The sequence below is a fragment of the Pinus tabuliformis genome, chromosome 4_1, assembly GCF_031772625.1.
Source record: "Pinus tabuliformis cultivar Carrire ecotype Pingquan chromosome 4_1, CPIR1, whole genome shotgun sequence".
Lineage (NCBI taxonomy): Eukaryota > Viridiplantae > Streptophyta > Pinopsida > Pinales > Pinaceae > Pinus > Pinus tabuliformis.
This window is the reverse complement of record NC_142303.1, coordinates 582581720-582601691: the sequence shown is the minus strand read 5'-3', so window position 1 is coordinate 582601691 and position 19972 is coordinate 582581720.

Genomic DNA, 19972 nt, shown 5'->3' with positions numbered 1-19972 from the left:
TATGGAACTTTAGACATATAAGCCATTTCTTCCTGAGTCTTGAGACACACCTCCTAACTTAGTTTGAAATGGCTAGCCAAAGGTATACTAACTGGTTTTGCATTTTGCATATTAAATCTTTTCAACACCTTTTCTATGTACTCACTCTGAGAGAATGTTAATTTTCTATTCTTCTTGTCTCTAGTTATTCTCATACTAAGGATTTGTTTTGCAGCACCTAAATCCTTCATTGCAAATGAGTTCGCCAATTTTCTTTTGAGCACATTTATTTCCTGCATGTTAGATCCTGCAACAAGCATGTCAGCTATATACAATAACAATATAATATAGCTGCCATCATTTTTCCTTTTGAGATAAACACAATGATCAGAGTGACATCTAGTATAACCTATAAAATTTTAGATACCACTTCCTTGGAGCTTGTTTTAAGCCATCCAAGCTCTTCTTCAACCTGCACGCTAGTTTCTCCTCCAAATCCCCATGGAGAAAGGTTGTCTTTACATCTAACTGCTCAAGATGCAAATCTTTAGCTGCTACTAGACTTAAAATAGTTATGATTGAAGTCATTTTAACAACAAGAGAAAATATCTCATCAAAATCTATACCCTTTTTCTGTGCAAACCCCTTCACCACAAGTCTAGCTTTATACCTTTTCTACCTCCATCTCCTTCCTTCAACCTGTAAACCCATTTATTCTGCAATTTTATTTTACCTGTAGGCAACCTGACTAAGACCCAAGTCTGGTTATGTGCTAAGGAGTCCATCTCTTCTTTCATGGCTTTCTCCCACTTCTTCCTCGTTTCTACTTGCACTACTTTTTCATAACATTCTAGTTCACTAGAATCAGTCAACATTACATAATATAATGAAGGCGAGTATCGTTCAGGGGGCCTACTTAACCTGGTAGATCTTCTAACACCACTTTCAGGTGTTTGAGGTGCTTGTTGTTGTTGTGGTTGTTGTTGATGTTCTGGTTGTTGATCATTATGATTTTCAAGCACCATCACTTTTTTTGTGATCTCATCAAGCACTGTGTATTCTCTATTTTCTTTTTCATGTTTCTTTTCCTGCAGCCGATTCTTATACAAAAATGTTTCATTGAATATAACATCTCTGCTCCTAATGATTTTGTGTTTTTCGTAATCATAAAAGCGATAACCAAAATCATTAACAACATATCCAATAAAGGTACATTTCTTTGATTTTGCCTCAAGCTTTGTTCTATTTTCTTTATTAATGTGGACAAAGGCTTCACAACCAAAAGTCTTTACAAATGAGTAGTTTACCTTTTTACCTGTCCATGCCTCCTCTGGTCTACCACCATCCGAGGAACTTGAAGGTCCTCTGTTTATTAGATAAATAACAGTATCTACAACATCTGCCCAAAATTGTAAAGGCAATCCTGCATGCAATCTCATGCACCGTGCACGCTCCATGATTGTCCTGTTCATCCTTTCTGACACACCATTTTCTTGTAGTGTTCTTGGAACTGTCTTCTCTCTGCAAATTTCATTCTCTGAACAATACTTATCAAACTCTTTGCTGCAATATTCACCTCCATTGTCTGATCTGGGACACTTCAACCTTTTTCCTGTCTCATTTTCATCCAAAGCTTTCCATTTCTTGAAAGTATCAAATACATCAGATTTATTTCAAATACAATAAATCCAGGTTTTTTTGGTTGCATAATCAACAAAAGTAACATAATAACAAGAGCCACCAAGAGATGATACCTAAGCAGGTCCCCATACATCTGTATGCACAAGCTCTATTTTTTCACTCTTCTTTTCTTTCCCAACTCTGAGGAATCTGACTCTCTTCTGTTTTCCATAAACACAATTTTCACAGAATTTTAAATCAACATGCTTCAAACCTGGCAACAAATTTCTTGAGTAAGAATTTGAATCCCCTTCTCACTCAAGTGCCTAAGCCTATGATGCCACAATGTCGTATCTTCTCCAGTAGAGGTTAAAGCATTAACAAAATTATAAATACTATTGCATAAATACAATGTACCAACCTTTTCTCCTTTTGCTATTACCAGGGATCCTTTAGTGACCTTCCAGGTTTTATCTGTAAAAGTAGTCACACAGCCTTCACCTCCCAACTGCCCTATTGAAATTATATTTTTCTTCAGATTTGGAACATGCCTTGCCTCCTTTAATATCCATTGATTTCCATTCCTCTGTTTTATGAAAACTGTACCCATTCCAATGATTTTATAGGGTTTATTGTCACCCAATCGAACCTGTCCAAAATCTCCTTGAACATGATCGTGAAAATGTTTCCTATCAGGTGTGGCATGGAATGAGGCCCCTAAATCTACCACCAAGGCATCAATAATATTTTCTAATGAAAGAATCAATGTATCTTGCAACACATCACTTGTCACATTCGCTTCATGATTGTTTTCTTGCTACACGTCTCCTTCTTTTCCCTTATGAGACTTGCAGTCTTTCTTCAGGTGTCCTTTCTTCCTGCATTTCCAGCACACTATCCCCGATCTGGACTTGGATCTGCCTTTCCTTGACTTACTACGATATCCTTGGCTCTTTCCTCTTTCCATTTTTCTTCCCCTAGTCTCTGTAGTCAAAGCATTACCTGATGTCTCACCGGAGCTTTTCTGTCGCATTTTCTTGCTAAGGATTGCACCGACAACATCATCAAACTTTAAAGTACTAGATCCAGAGACAGAGTTACTAATGGCTATAACTAAACCATTCCAACTTTCTAGCAATGAGCACAGAAATAATAGAGCCCTAACTTCATCATCAAAAGTTACCCCTACAGAACTTAACTGACTAGTAACTGTATAAAATTCATTTAAATGATCAACAACAGATCCACCTTCTGACACCTTCATATTAAATAATCGCTTCATAGGAAATACCTTATTTGAGGCTGAGGGTTTTTCATATAATTTGGCTAATGTCGACAATAAACCCTCTGTTGTCATTTCCTTTAAAATATTAAAGGCTACTGATGCCGCTAGGCATAGCCGTATTGTTCCAAGTGCCTTTCTGTCAAGAATATCCCATTCTGTGTTTGTCATACTTGTTGGCTTCTTTTTCTTTCCGCTCAATGGTTGGTACAGATCTTTCTGGTACAAATAATCTTCCATCTGCATCTTCCATATTTGGTAGTTTTGGCCATTAATTTTTTCAACCCTAAACCTACCATATTCTGCCATTGCTCCCACTCAAACCAGGGACCCTTCTCTCTTGCAAGTTTATCAGCCAAATAGACCTTCAGCTCTGATACCAGTTGTAGAAAATTATATATTACAGAGCAATGGAACACATAAAATATATTGCAGAAATATAAACACAGAAAACACATAAAACAAGAGAGACACAGATATACGTGGTTCATCCAATTTGGGCTACGTCCATGGGAAACAATCAATCCTTCCTTTTATATTATCCAACAAACTGAAGAGATACAACCTACAAAAGATCCGTTGTAATTCCCTCTTCGCTCTCACACAATCTCCTCTCTCTTTCTCACTCAGAATATAGATCTACATAGATGCAATATAATTCCCTCATATATAGCAAGGGGTTGCCTGCTATGGCAAAAAACCCTAAATTAAACATAACTTCTACCATCAGATCTCCGCCTAATGAACGGCCCAGATTGACTACAAAATTACAACATTTTACAAGGCAATTTTACATCTATTTTTAGCTTCGGGGGTGCTACCCCCGCTCCCCCGCCGGGGGGGGGGGGGCTCCTAAAGATCGATGTCACCCCCCCTGGACCCCCCTTGCAGCGCAAATGTTACAAACTGGGGTCCAATGCGGTGATACCTTTGAATGAAGAAGATAATCAAGCTCCACACCCAACAAAACCTCCATAGAAGGTACAACCTAGTAGGGTGGGGATAGAGGAAGCTATCTTTTTTAATATTTTCAAAACCATCCAAAGTCCTAGAGAGCCTCTTCCCTTCAAATGACTAAAGTCACCATGCCATTCAATTTGGAAGCACCCACTCGCATCTCAAAAAAAGCAAATCCTCCATGATGTGAGCTTCAAACGAACAATAATTTTGATTAGAAACAAATGTTAAAGTTAGATACCTATTGGGATCATCAAACAAGTAGCTCCTACAAAATAACTAACTGAAATTCATAAAATTGACTAGAAACATCAACAAATGGAGGTTTGGAGCCCTTCTTTTAGAAAGGCTCAAAGATTAAATTCCCTTCTTAGGATGCAATTTGACTGAAGGCAACTCTAAACTATCTCAACACATTATGGTGCAAAATTCATTAGAGGGAAAATTTGTGGGTCCAAACACACATAAGTTATGGGGAAAAAGTGTTGAGTGTGGTGATAAGGTAGCACTTGCATTGACATTTAGAAAAAATTTCATTTGTATTAGTTAGTCAGAGGTGATCCATTTTTAGTTTACAGTATTGAATTCATTAGTGATCGGCTTACCCTAGATTTGAGAAAGATTTGATCTCTTATGACTTTAACTTTTGCAGGACACAACAATGTTTCAACAAATATACATTTGAGGGAAATCAAAATATGGCTAGTGCAAAAATTTATGAATACTTCAAATAATTTAACTCTTAATTTGATAAGACATGCTAATTCGTTCCCTTGGAAGCCATTTAGGTTAGAGTGTATCACCATATTTTTTTTGTATTGAATATTGGTGGCAAGGTTATAAAGATTGTTAAATTTTATAGTGTGAGGTCTATTCATCCTATACAGGGAAAATTTTAAGGATGGAAATTGATTTTAAAGTTTAGAAACCTTGACGAATCTCCCTAGTATATCAAATTTACTTTTTCAAATGTTTGACAATGTTTTTGTAAAAGTATTCAAATTTATAATAATTTTGTCTAGTCTCTATAGAAAAAATTGGTGATTTTTAAGGCAAAACAATTTTATATTATAAAATTTGAGCAAATAATTTTTAGAAAAAATGGAATTTAACGAATCTTTTTCTCGGAAAAAGCATGGAAAATTAGCCCACTTGCGAATATTAGCCCCTAAAATTTTCTGTGATCCTATAGCGTTGTATTAAATGTTGGTAATCAGGGCTATGAACATTGTTAAATTATATAATGTGATGTCGAAGTACCTCACGATGTCACATTGAATATTACCTACAAGGGTCGTAGACATTATGAAATCCAATCTTTGTTTCTAGCATTCAATGTAGGATTTGACAATGTTTATATCCCTCTATGCCAACATTCAATATAGGATTCAACAATGCCTAGGGTCACCACTACCAATAATTAATGCAACATTGCAAGATGCTTAGATCTCCATATGCTTTTGTCTCTTTCAACAATACATGCATCCTTTATTTTGAAAATGCATAAATATCATCTATACTCTAACATGAGTAAAGAGTAGTTGTAGGCTAATCACTAACTAAATTTCCTTGTTTTTAGCATAATTTGAGACATGCATTTGGGTCAAATCTAATAATCGAATTGACAAAATCCTAAGACTACAACTTCACCATAATCCAAACATGATAAATGACTTCTAAACGTAGATAATTAAAATCATAATTCAGACAACAATTTTACTTTATTGATTTTTTTTTTTAATCTATCATATTCCAACTAAAATAAAAAGTAATGATGAACCTCTGATATCATATGGAAGCCAATGGCAGGATTGTATCAGTCTTGAATAATAAATAGTGGGCCTTTATTATGATTTTATCATTCGTATCATTATTTTCCCCCAACGGCGCATCATGGGCTCCTATGGGCCCCCATCCTGGATCTAAACATGAGGTCAAATAGTGGGGATCTTCTCAAAGAAGAGTGAGCATAACACTGTCCCAAATGAATAGTTATCATTAGTCCTCCATCTGCATAATGTCAACTGTCATTTCAACAATGACAACATCATTTGGTCCCACCCATAGTAGGTCCCTCCCACCACACTCTCCACCGGCATCATCTTCCTTCTAGTGATATGGTGGAAGGTATGACTACCACACATTCGTAGCATCGCTACGGCTGTAGATCGTGTCTCTAGCCTCTCTAAGTATTTATTTTTACGGTCTTTCCCTTTTCAAGACTTCCCAGTACATAGTGATGATCAAAAAACTCATCTATATGCCTCCCATGAGGCAACACTGGATGTATCTCCCCTACCGCCCCCAGGGGGGGTAGTACTGTCAGAAAATATGTGTCTTGGATCGTGATATTGATACTATGCCCTTGTACTACAAAGACCTCATGATCTGGGTCCTAGTAACTCACTATCCTTGATAGCAAGGGCTCACCTGCCTTCATCATGGGGTTCTCTAAGAACTTCAACCCACCATATCATGTCAACACCCCTCTCACTGCTTGATTCCCCTGAATCTTAGCACTGAGGGACTCCATATCTCGTTCTCGCCATAATACCTTCAGCTCTCCCTTACTTGTAAAATACCATTATGTTTTTTCAGTCTAGAGTCAAAGGCATGCATGTGCAATACTTAGCTTCAACTCCCAATAGACTACCAGTCCCGCTCATCCTCTCAGCCCAAAACGCTTTTTTCCCTCAAAACTGCACTAGATGCACTTGGGGGCCCCATTCCCGTGCTCCAGAATGCAGATCAGGCCCCCAAAAGTGCGTTGCGACTGTGATGATGAGCAGGGATTCCCCGGAGAGAGCTAAAGCTCTAATCTGAAAATCTAATCCACAAAAAACGATGAGTAAGGTTAGGCCACCTACTTCCAACTTACATATCTTGATTATGATGGTCGGTTTGTCTGCTATGATCTCAAAAAGATTTAGGGCCTTCTCCTCCTCTCCAAATTCTCCATAACTCACTATGCAAATGAATTGGATTTGAAGGAAAAAAACCCCTTTTAACGGGAAAACCCTAGTTTTTCCATCACACATTGCGACCAAACCGCAACTCTGTTTGAAAAACAGTGAGCATTGTTGGAAATATCTCACTTAGTTCTATAATTGGTATCTCTTTTTTTTTTGGTAATTTTACACTTCACCGGGAAGCCATTTTTTCAATGAGGTCTCACTTTGTCGCCTCTTAAAATCAAAATTCTTCATTTGGGCCACTCGTACTCTTGTACCACTTTACCTTTGCACTGGTTTACTCACATGTCGATTTTTGTCATGAGTAACCATCATTTAATCATGTTTTTATGGTCCTCTTTGGGCCTCCCCCATGTAGCAGCATCATCAACTCACCCTTGTTTATAGCATCAGAGATGAGTCACCCTTGTATTTATGGAGTTTGTTCTGAGTCCCCTTGTGTCCCGTTACAGTATTTCATATGTCTTCATGTCGTATCCCTCCCATTTTATTCATATTTGGCCTCCATCTCTACTGCTCCATCTTTGCCAGACCCTTGTTTGAGTCATTGACCATCCCCTCAGGAATTAAGTAAGTTGCTGCCAAGTCAGCCATCCTTATTACGCTCTGACAAGGGAATTCGTCAATGCACCAACCATATTCTTTCCTTCCATCATCGTCGCTGGTGTCAATCCATCAGTCACTCTACTATGATCCCTCATGCCTTTGTTGAGGAATCCTCATTGCCTTAACTCTAGTGGGCCCTATTATGTAGACCTCAACACATTTATTCCAGAAGAGTGGTTTAGAGGACGGTGTACCTTGGTTCCAACTTCCATATTTTTTCGGTTCCTTAGATAGGGAAAAGGGACTCATTATTTCCCTTTGATTTGGTTGTTTCTCATGTGCTCGACATCATCTCCTTATCGCATGATTGATATTCGTACACTTGACGGTTCGGTGATCCTGATGATTGTCCTAGTGAATCCCAGGTGTGTGTGAGATGTTCCACACCTCATGAGGGGGTGGACCTTCAGGTAGACCCCCACATGCCCAGATGACCACAGATTTTGATCCATCCTCATATGTAGTTCCATAATTGTGATGGGTTCGGTTTCTGTCACTTGTAGTGCAAACAACATGCATGTCTCCTTCTGATCCTCCATTCAGATCTTCAAAGTCCTTTCTTGATCAGCAGGGCTTCTTTAGTTGTGACCCCCCCCTCACCATGTCATCTTGAGGGGAATTATGTCTCATGTACTTAGATGTTATTCTATTCAGTCTTGGCCTATGTTTTTCCAGGCACATTCTCTATATGGGATCCATTGTATTCTTTTCTGGCCCCTTGATGCTAGTGTGCCATGTATCATGTATCATTTACTTTGTAGCTCAGTCCCACATTGTTGGGCTCATCATTATTCTTTGTACGCAGTTATCTCAGTGGGTATGGGTATGCCTCCCCCACCTCAATTGAGATCATGTACTCCCACATAAAAGGAGACTTCTATTAGTTTAGTAGGTCTCGCCCTGGGCCATTTTTGTCCGTCCTTGTATTTCTTCAGTTCTCTCTCTCTCTCTCTCTCTCTGACTCCCCTTGTGATGTCTTGTGGAAGTCTAACCTACAACGTATTTCGGTCATACGATTTTCTCCTAACACTTATATGTGTGGGGCAATCTGTTATCACCAAAAAATGATCGCCTAACCATTTCTAACTAGGTGGATCGAAATACACCATGTAGATTTAATTTTACCATAGTCATCTAGTCTTACAGGAATCTAGTATCCATCTAAACCAACCAAAAAACTACCTTTAGCTTGAGCATGTGGATGCTTAGGAACTACCAATCACACTCACCAGGAGCTTGAACCTGAGGATGAGCTAGTAGCCATCAAGAAGCCTAAAATCACTTTCACTGTGGAAAATAATTTATTAAACCACTTTTATTAAATGATTTTTTGATTTAAATAAAAGACCCCATGAGAATAATTGGATAAATTATTATTTATCTAATTTTCTCTAGGAATAATTATTAAATCATTATTTAAATAATTAATCCTTGTCACATTTGACTAAATCCCTTAGGAATAATTAACTAAATCACTATTTATTTAATTTTCCTTATTTATGTTATTGGAATAATTGCTAAATCACTATTTAATGATTATTTCAATTTCACGCCATTCTTTATTCTCGCGAAATAATTAATAAATCATATTATTTGTTAATTATTTCTAAATAAAGATATTTAACCATTTTAAATGTCTTTTCCCTCTCCAATAAATATAATAAAGTATTCCAAGATGTTAGATCTTGATTTGATTAATACTTTTTTATTATTCTCCATTTTCAAGATTCACTCAATACTTTGTTATAAATAGGAGGGCTTTTCATTCATTCTTCACCATGATCATAATCACCATCACCATTATCGTCTTTTTCCTTTTGAGCTCCCATTTGAGTTCTCCACATTTAATTTGGGTTTTTCACATATTGAGAGAGAAGATCATTTTATGAAGTATCAAGGACATTAAAGGACCCATCCCACAGAGGGGGACTTACAAACCCATATGTAGATCTCCTTCACCAGGTGTTTTTCATAAAATATTTATTCAATTAAAGTATTTCCATTTTGGTTATTTCATTGGATAATTTTCTTCTTCTTTCTATTCTCGATTGTCTATACTTTTGTTGCAGGTTTTTCCATTTTTATTGCAGATTTGAATCGTAAGCAACCATCAACTCGTTGTTAGGGTCACTTGTCATCTAGTGACTTAAGTGAAGTTTTTTTGGTAGACCTTCCAAGAAATTTCACACTAACAAACTATAGAGTCCAATTTATTCATCCATAGAATAAATATTGAGATGATGGGACACACACACACCTGACCCATAAAATTGGAACACTGCAACCACTTACTTTATTGAATACTTTAGTGGAGAGAGACTGTTAGCCATAAACAATATACCTTAATTTAATCCGAGGTTCAACTCTCTCACCATATTGAAGATTCTAAGAGGCAATAGAGAAGAATTGGATGCAAAGATGAAAGAGTATGGTCTCACTTAATCCCTAACACGTTGGATGATTTGCCTTATAAGTGGTACAAAATTGAAGAGGAACAGGGTGAAACATTCTTCTGGAAAGAATTTAGAGATAATTTCATCAACATATTTGCATTCATCTGAGTAAAATTCAACATAAAAGAATTGACCTTGATGACCACAAATTGTTTAGATACATCGACTTCATGAATACAAAAAAAATTAATGGAAAATGATAATGGTTAAGATAGAAGAGTCGTTGTTTGAGATAACCAACTTGACCATGACTTTATCCATTGCATAAGACACCAAGTTTAACCACATGAACTATATTGATTACAGAATGTACACAAAACATGCTATAAAAATCATCTCTACATGAGAGGACAACTATGTACCTTGCCAAGACTCTCTCTCTCTGTGTGTGTGTGTGTGTGTCTCTCTCTCTCTCTCTATATATATAACCAACATGCATAAACCTCCATAGAAGCTACAACATAGTAGGTTGGGGATAGAGGAAGTTATCCTTTTGAATATTTTCAAAACCATCCAATGTCCTAGAGAGCCTCTTCCCTTCAAATGACTAAAGTCACCATGCCATTCAATTTGGAAGCACCTAATCCCATCTCAAAAAAAGCAAACGCTCCATGATGTGAACTTCAAATGAATAATCATTTTGATTAGCAACAAGTGTTAAGATTAGATACCTATTGGGAGCACCAAACAAGTAGTTCCTACAAAAGAACTAGCTTAAGTTCATAAAATTGACTAGAACCATCAACAAATGGAGGGTTGGATCCATCCCTTTTAGGAGGACTCAAAGATGAAACTCCCTTGTTAGGATGCAATTTGATTGAAGTTAAATCTAAACTATGTCAACGCATTATGGTGCAAAATTCATTAGAGGTAAAATTTGTGGGTCCAAACCCACATAAGTTCTGGGGAAAAAGTGTTAAGTGCGGTGATAAGGTAGCACTCACATCGACATTTGGAAAAAAATTCATTTGTATTACTTAGTCAGAGGTATTCCATTTTCAGTTTGCACTATTGAATTCATCAGTGATGAACTTACCGTAGCTTTGAGAAAGGTTTGATCTCTTATGACTTTAGATTTTGCAGGACACAACAAAGTTTCAACAAATATACTTTTGAGGCAAATCAAAAGATGGCTAGTGTAAAAAAATATGAATAACTTAAAAAATTGAACTTTTAATTTGATAAGACATGCTAGTTCAATCCCTTGGAAGCCATTTAGGTTAGAGTGTATCACCATATTTTTTTGTATTGAATATTAGTGGCAAGGTTATAAACATTGTTAAATCTTATAGTGTGATATCTAATCATCCTATAGTGTTGTATTAAAAGTTGGCAATGAGGCTTATAAATATTTTCAAATTATATAATTTGATGTCGAAGTACCTCACAATGTCACATTGAATGTTCCTTGCAAGGTTCATAGACATTATCAAATCCACTCTTTGTTGCTAGCATTCAATGTAGGATTTGATACTGTTTGTATCCCTTTGTGTCAGCATTCAATATAGGATTCAACAACGTTTAGGGCCTTCACTACCAACAATTAATGCAACATTGCAAGATGCTTAGATCTCCATATACTTTTGTCTCTTCCTTTACTTTGAAAGCACATAAATATCATCTATACTCTAACATGAGTAGGGAGTAGTTGTAGGCTAATCACTAACTAAATTTCCTTGTTTTTAGTATCATTTGAGGCGTGAGTTTGGGTCAAATCTAATCGTTGAAATGACAAAATCCTATGACTACAACTTCACCTTGATCCAAACATGATAAATGACTTATAAATTTACGTCGACAATTAAAATCATAATTCAGACATCAATTTGACTTTATTGAATTTATTTTTATCTATCATATTCCAACCAAAATTAAAAGTAATGATGAACCTCTGACACCATATGGAAGTCAATGGCAGGATTGTATCAGTCTTTAATAACAAATAGTGGGTCTTTATTATGACAGCTTCAGGGTATTTGTCGTCTTTTGTGTATTAGTCATATCTAGTATGCTTCTAGTTTAAAAACTTCATACAAGACTGCTACTATCCTACCCTTTGCCTCTGATGTTTTGCTTAGGGCTCTGTTGTTTTAATGGTGGTGGCGGACTGACATCAACATCAAAATACTCTAACGTATTACTTAAAGCTCTATAGCTTTAATGGCGATGGTGAGCTGACATCAACATTAAAATAATTTGAAAACCAATGTTTAACTTTGTAAATGAAAAAAATTTAGTTGTCCTGACCAAACTAATACCCAACACCATCACTATATATATCACTTGAAAGTAATATAATAATAAAAGAATATGACAATTTAATTTGTTAATAAACCAGAGCAAATGTATTCCATATATAGATGAGAAACATTATATCGGCTACATAGATACGATAGTTTATGTGATAAGATCTTGTATTCATACCGTAGATTTAGTAAGGAGTTATGTTGTTTTTTAAATTATTTTTTTTATAAAAACAATAATGTATTTAAATATTTTCATCATTTTATTTAATTTTTTAAATTTATTTATTTAATTTTAAATTAATTTAATTAAATTTCCTAACCCATGTGAATGCCATCCAGCCATAAAGGTTGGAGTGAGTATAATCGTCAACGTTCCGATATGGAGTTCTCGAAAGTCAAAAAGCTTATGATAACATCGAGACGACCAAATCATCAACGTTACAATATGGAAATGGAATTCTCATTTTCACTTAAGGCGGCGAAGGTGAGTCCACTCAAAAAGCTTATCAGCGATTTGACAACTACGAGACCACCAAATCGGAGTTCTCCCTTTTAATTAGAACGTGAAGCTGAGTCAAGTCAAAAAGCACTACGGGACGACCAAATTGCCCCTACTTTCCAAAGACGGTCTATATAGGTATTGTTTATTAAGTTCTATATAGGTATTGTTTATTAAGGTGTATTTTTTAATAAAGAATTGATGATAAGAGTGTTTGAATCATGTTTTTGAAGGTAAAAGTGGTTTTAGCACTATCAAACATCTACGAACATCTAAAATCTTGAAGCTTAATCATTATAACTTAGATTTCCAAAAGTTCAATCTATCAACATCGTCCCAGGGTTTCCATTATTTTCTAGGCAAAAACAACTCTGCTTTAGACTAGTATATATATATATATATATATAAGAGTGGATTATCATAGTGTTAAAGTAACATTGTGATGGATGGGAGCATTGTAATTTTTCAATTATATATTTTGGAATATTTTTGGATATATAGTTGAATTTATAATTTGTAAGGGAATTGTTGGAATGACAATTTTAAATTATTGAAATCACAAAATTAAATTGTGAATCACTTTATATAATTAGAGTGTTTTAATTTTTTTAAAGTAAAATGTGTTTTATTCAAAAACACATTTTAAATAACAAAATATACTAAAATTTATTTTTAAATTTAAAACAAAAATATTTTCCATAAATAAAACAATACCTTATTTATTATACTTGCTGTTGACACCTCCTTTAGTCTTTTATTTAAGTAGTATTGAATTAATTACTTTCTTTCGTTCATTTATTTATTTATGTATTTTATGGAAAAATTATTATTATTAGTTAGTTTTTATTCTTCAAAAATTAAGATAAATATTTTCTAATTTATAAAATTATATATTTTTATTTTCCTATTAATTAAAATTATTAAATTAAAATCGCACCTATCATTTAATGTGATTTTCTACTTATTTCCATTCAAATTAAATACAAGAGTTTATCATTTTTTCCATTCAAATTAAATTCCTTTATGAATTATCACTAATAATATATATATATATATATATATATATATATTGGAGTCACGATTATTCATCTCACCTACCATTTAATGTGTATTAAATGGTATTTTACTTATTTCCATTCAAATTAAACTCACAAGAGATTATCATTTTTTTTCATTCAAATTGCAATCCCAAAAGATATAATCATCACTAATAACTATATAAAGGAGTTGTGTACAGAGGTGGACAATAAGTTTTTTTAAAATTTGGTTAATTTTTCTCAAAAAACTTGATACTAAGAGTGCTTGAATCTTGTTTTTGATGGTAGAAATAGATTCAAAAGCCATAATAAACCCTTAGGGCAACAAAAATATTGAAACCCGATATAACCCAGATTTCCTAAAATTTCTGCGGGATTATATCAAAATCTTGCGGGAATTTCCATTGTTTTCTGAGCAAATTTGCAGCGTCATTAGACTAGGTTATTCATTCATTCATGTACAATGGGGTAAGTGGTACATCTAGCAAGACCAAAACAACAAAATAATAGTTTATTTTTTATATGTTATGGAAGGTTTCTACTATATTTTGTAGTTTAATTTGATTGAAATCTAGTAATGATGAGTTGGAAACAAAAGTTTGAGTTGTGAACTTTTCACAATCCAAGTTTCCCATTTTTTTTTCAAGGTGTTGAACTTATATATGCCATCAAAAATTCATTTTAAATAACAAAGATCAAGATTTAGCCAAAAATGTTTTAGCAAAAATCCAACTAAAATTTGCAAATATATAATGATTCGATATGTATATATTTTCTAAAATCTCCTATGTTATAATTTTTAAAATTTTCTTCAAATACCTAGTTAAAATCATTATGCAAATTTTCATTATCAACTCCAATCCATTTTTTAAATTAAATAAAATATTAAAAAATGATAATATTTAAATTTTTCATAACATATTTCATTAATTTATTATTATTATATATATTTTTCAATAAATATTATTAATTTTTAAATCTATATAATAAATATTTTTAAAAGAATGATAACTATTACAGAATAATTTTTTTTTGCATTTACTTATTAGAAATTAATATATTATATTCTTAAATAATCAATTACAAAATATTTATATACCATGTTAAACAACAACAAAATAAAACTTTTTTGTATAAGGGTTTGGTTTTCATTACTTTAGAAAAACAATATAGAGGAAGTAGTTTTATGCAACCAGATTGCTCGAGCGGAAACTGAACCACTAGCACAAATTCAAAATTTTGGTATTACATTGTCTTCGTTTGAGCATTGCATCTGATGGAGCAAAAAAATAGAGAGACTCTGAAAACGATGAGTTTGACTGTAGGCTCGCAGGTGGCATCTCTAAGAAAAATTGAGTAAATAGAAGACTACTCTTGTCATCTCATAGAGCCATTCATGTAAGATATGGAAAGGAAGGCACTGTGAATATACAATTGAGAGTGAATTGGACAATTATGCAGTAGACCACTTAATACCTGATGTCAGTGTGAGGCACGTTACTAACACGAATGTGAATGAGAGGAGATCCCACCATAGATCAACCAAAATGCCCTATGTCGATGACTCGAACCCTATTTGGCACGACCAGTACCAAGCCCTTGACCATGCTGGCACTACACAAAGCATACTTGAAATCAACGCGAACCATGGTCATGACTGCTTGAGAGCCTAAGAAATAATTGAGCAATTAACTAATAATGAAAAGACCACTTGAATCCTGATGCCAAAGTGACGCATGCTACCGACACAATGTGAGTGAGTGGAGAGCCCGCCATAGCCCAACAAAGATGCACTATGTCAAAGACTCAAACCCCATTCAACATGTCCATTACTAAGCCCTTGACCATGCAGGGACTGCACAGTGTAGACATGAGAGGAAATTTAGCCTTTGTCATGCCCTGTTGGATCGGCTAAGAGCCCGAGCAACAATTGAGCACTTGATAAGTATCATGGCTCCCAATTTGAAGAAGCAACTTTCTAATGAGTGCCAATGTGGCGAGAGGGTGGAAGGCTTTCAAGAGAGCCTTCACACTGAAATTAAACATGAAAGCCTATGAATTAGGAGAAACCACACAATCATATAAGCATGATGGTTCAATCCCCAAAGGAACTAAGAAAATTCTACTGGCATAAGAGTGTCGTGCACCAAATGAAGATCCACCACAATTCACCATGTTTGCAAGAGCTAGCAAACACTAACCATGGGGCCAACTAGGGAGTGCATGAACATTGAGAAGAGGAACGAGATGGCTATCAAATATTCACATTTTAGAGCTCAGACTGAAGGTGGTTTGAAAATGATCCACCATTAGGACCTCCATCTCCTCATGCTGAATGAGCCTATTTCCTGTGGGATCCTTTAAATAAAATATTTGGCTATGTTTTTGGTGCTAGATCATAGCCTAATGAAAACATCTCGTATTTATTTCACCTTCGCTGAGCCACTGAATACGATATTTTTTCTTCCAAAGGATTTCCTCCTGTTTCCATATTTCCTCCAAAAGATTCACGACCTGACCTTATTCCAGAAGAAATGCCTTGGAGCGACCTTCTGTGATCATTCTTTGTTGGATCCCGTTCATTCTCTCTTAAAGTCATGTCTTCTCCTTCACAATATTCCCAAATTTCGCTTAGTTCCAGCTTTTAATCTGCTGCTTAAGATCCTTCAACTTTAGTTAGAAGGCGTTCATGAGGTTCTACCTTGCATTGTACTATATCTCCACTAGCTTTCAATTTCCCCAGAAATGAGGGATCCCTGAGCTAGAATGATTCAAAATGAAAAGGATTATTTTTAGGGGCCAACTTAAGATCTATTTCCAACCTGATTGGCCAGTGATCTGACCCTAAGCAGGGGATGATTGATGGTTCAAAGAAGATACCCCTACTTATCAGTTATTATGAGACTAAAAACTTGTCTAGGCGCAAAGCAACTTGATGATATCCCCCTCTTCGATTATTCCATGCATATATTCCATTAGTAGTTTGAATATCTACCATCTTCAATTCCATGATCATTTCCATTAAACGATTCCATATCTAAATCCATTCTACTTATTCCACCTTTTCCCCCCAAGGGAGGAAATAAGATTAAAATCACCTCTGATTATCCAAAGCTCTTCTTTACGTATACTTTTCAGCTTTCCTATGTTTTTGAGGAAAGCCTCTTTTTGTCCTGGAGTATGAGAGCCATAAACTGCTGATAACAACGCCCAATCATGGTTTCATATATGCCTGAATTTCTGAGAAACAATTTTGGGTAGGCTAACCCAATCTTCAAAAATTACTTTTAGAGGGTTCCAGAGTACAACTAACCCTCGCACACTTCCTATGGAGTCTAAATACATGACCTCATAATGAGGTTTAATCCCTTGAGCAATTACTTTCAATCTCTTTCCAGATACTTTAGTTTCTTGTAGCATCATAATACTCAATTTTTGTTGTTGTATTCGTTCCTTGTGATATCGTTGTTTTCCTCAGCTGTTGAGGCCTCTCAAATTCCATGAGACAATTGGATTTATTAATTTGGTGGAATACTGCCAAATTTGGTACCACCCTGCTTAAGTTTACCAACAAAGCCCCAACCATTTGGATTAATTCTTGCAGATTCTTCCAACCCCTTTTTCCCCCTTTGCTTGGGTGCCTTGCTCAGTGTCGCCCCCTCGTTGAGATCTAGGTTACTCTTGCTAATCTAAAGCGATCTGGCTAAGCTTTGTTTGGTATATCTAAAAAGTATATCGATGGAGCATTTTTTGTTCTTCTAGAATGAATATTTCATTAACATTCCTCCATTAATTCAAAAATTGCTTGAGAAGTTGTTACTTTATGCTCATCTCTTGTCGTGTTCCATCTATCTCCATATTTTCCTCATTCTTTGGGGTTTCATTGTCCTCCCTCTCTGAGCGTTCCTCCTGAGCTTTCCTTTTTGGTTTGTTAGTTCCTTTGCGCAGAATCCTAGAATTTTCAGTGCTAATATGTTAAATTTAATTGCTTGGGTTCTCACTGTCTTTCGTCAACACCTCATATCTATTGCCATGACCTTGGCTCTTACACTACACTTGTTAAGGTGCCGATAAAAGCAGTTTTGCAGTTCTCTTTTTGTTGATAACCTCTTGGAATCCCTCTTGGCCATCCAGAGATTTTTTTTCAATAAGAGCTTCTGGATTTGATAATCCGATTCGATTCGAAGGGAAATCTCTAAATAAATGCCCATATTCATGGCATTTTCGATATTGGAATGGATTATTGCCATATCTCATCTTGGTATTCCAGCTCGATGAATTTTGGAAGAGGTTTAGTTATGTTCATATATACAAAGATCTGAGCATAAGAGGTTCAGCAACCCCGACAAGTTGAATCAACTACTTTGACAAATCTAACAATCGAGTTACCAATTACTTCCAAAATTTTTTAATCCCATAAATCCACTGGAAGAGCAAAACCTACACTGGGGCTACCATAAATTTTTCCTGATCGAAATTTTAGCATTCTTCCCAGTGCCACATGAAGAGCCCAACATTATGAAAGAAATAAGGCCCATTTTCAAAAACCCTTTTTTGTCTTCCAAGCTGGTGAATATCATAGTAAAGAAACCTATAGCACCTAATTTCAAATATATATGTCCTTTCAACTGCCATTTAGCTTGATCGATAATTGAACATATATTATTATTATTTGATGTAACTTTTCATTTAATCAATATTATAATATCCCTTCCATATTGAGCCATCATTTAAATGTTTAAACTCATTTGCGTACACTACAACATCTCTCTCATATTAGGTTGTACATGACTTTTGAGTACAATAACAAAAAAATTCATTACTAACCATAAATATAATTTAATTTAATTTATTTATTTATTTATTTTTTTCGATCAATTAAGAGTGGAGCCTTCAATTAACCGAAAAAGGATTACATATGGTACACGTCTTTACATGTGTAAATACCAACAAAAGACATACCCGTTGATGATCGAGAAACAACAAAGTTAACAAAACCCAAAACGTTACACACAAAACCAAAGTTCTTATCACTCTATCTCCACTGTCGATCCTTCAAACGGACGATTGATAATCACTCTGATCATCAAAGTTGCACAGTGATCCTGCGCCGTAGATCAAAACCCATTTGATCTAACGATCCTCATGAGATCGCTTCGAACACTTGTGTGGCATTTACCCGCATCACATATCTAATAAAGATTATAACCTTGGTCTATAACAAACTTCGGGTCCGCTCTTAGATTTAAGCTTCAACTATTTTAAAACTCGATATCCAATTGATAATGAATGCCATCAAAACCTATGTCCTGTGGCCCTTCAACTAGCACGTTGTTTACCACAAACTCAACACCTTTAATTAGCTATGATGTAAGCACTGACTCTCGGATTGACGGTTAGGATATACTGCGGCACTTCAAACAGGCTCAAGGAATTTTGCTCTTTCCTACTCCCGCTAGTCTTATCACTCAATCTCCACCGTCGATCCTACCATCAATCGGACAGTTGATATTCTCTCCGATCAACAGAGTTGCACGGTGATCCTGCACCGTAGATCAAAACCCATTTGATCTGATGGTCCTCATGATATCGCTTCGGAAACTTGCGTGACATTTACCCGCTTCATGGAGCCGATATAGATTATAACCTTGGTCTATAAAAAACTTCGGGTCCACTCTTAGACTTAACTTCCAACCATTTTCAAACCCGATATCCATTTGATAACGAAGATCAGCAACTCCTATGGCCTGCGGCCCTTCAACTAGCACACTGTTTACCACATACTCAACACTCGTCTTAAGAATTGACTATGGGAACTACAATTAGGATTTACTGCGGCACTTCAAACAGGCTCAAGGACTTCCGCTCTTTCCTTCTTCCACTAGTCTTCCTTCTGCACATTATTCATGGTCTGGAAGTACGCCATGTCTTTGGCAGCCTATCGATGACAATTTTCACTCAGTTTACTAGAGGGTGTAGAATCCCATTCGTATCGAATATAGCTTTCCTTACATAGCACTCCTTCATTTGCTAGACGATCAGCTAACATATTGGCTTTTCTTCGCACATGAATGAAACTGACAATTCTTAGGGTTTGCAAGTGGGAATGAATGCACTGAAAGACGTGTGAGAGACTCCAATGTTTCGACACTTTTCCAGGTGTCGTTCCATTACACATTTACTTGGCTGCATTTATAATCAATTTTGATTCAACTTCAATGATGGTGTTATGTAAATTTGACTGCATAAGGATTTCCAGGCATTGCTCTAAGGCAATGAGCTCTGCCATGTTATTAGTTGCATTCCCCAAATGACTGTGGA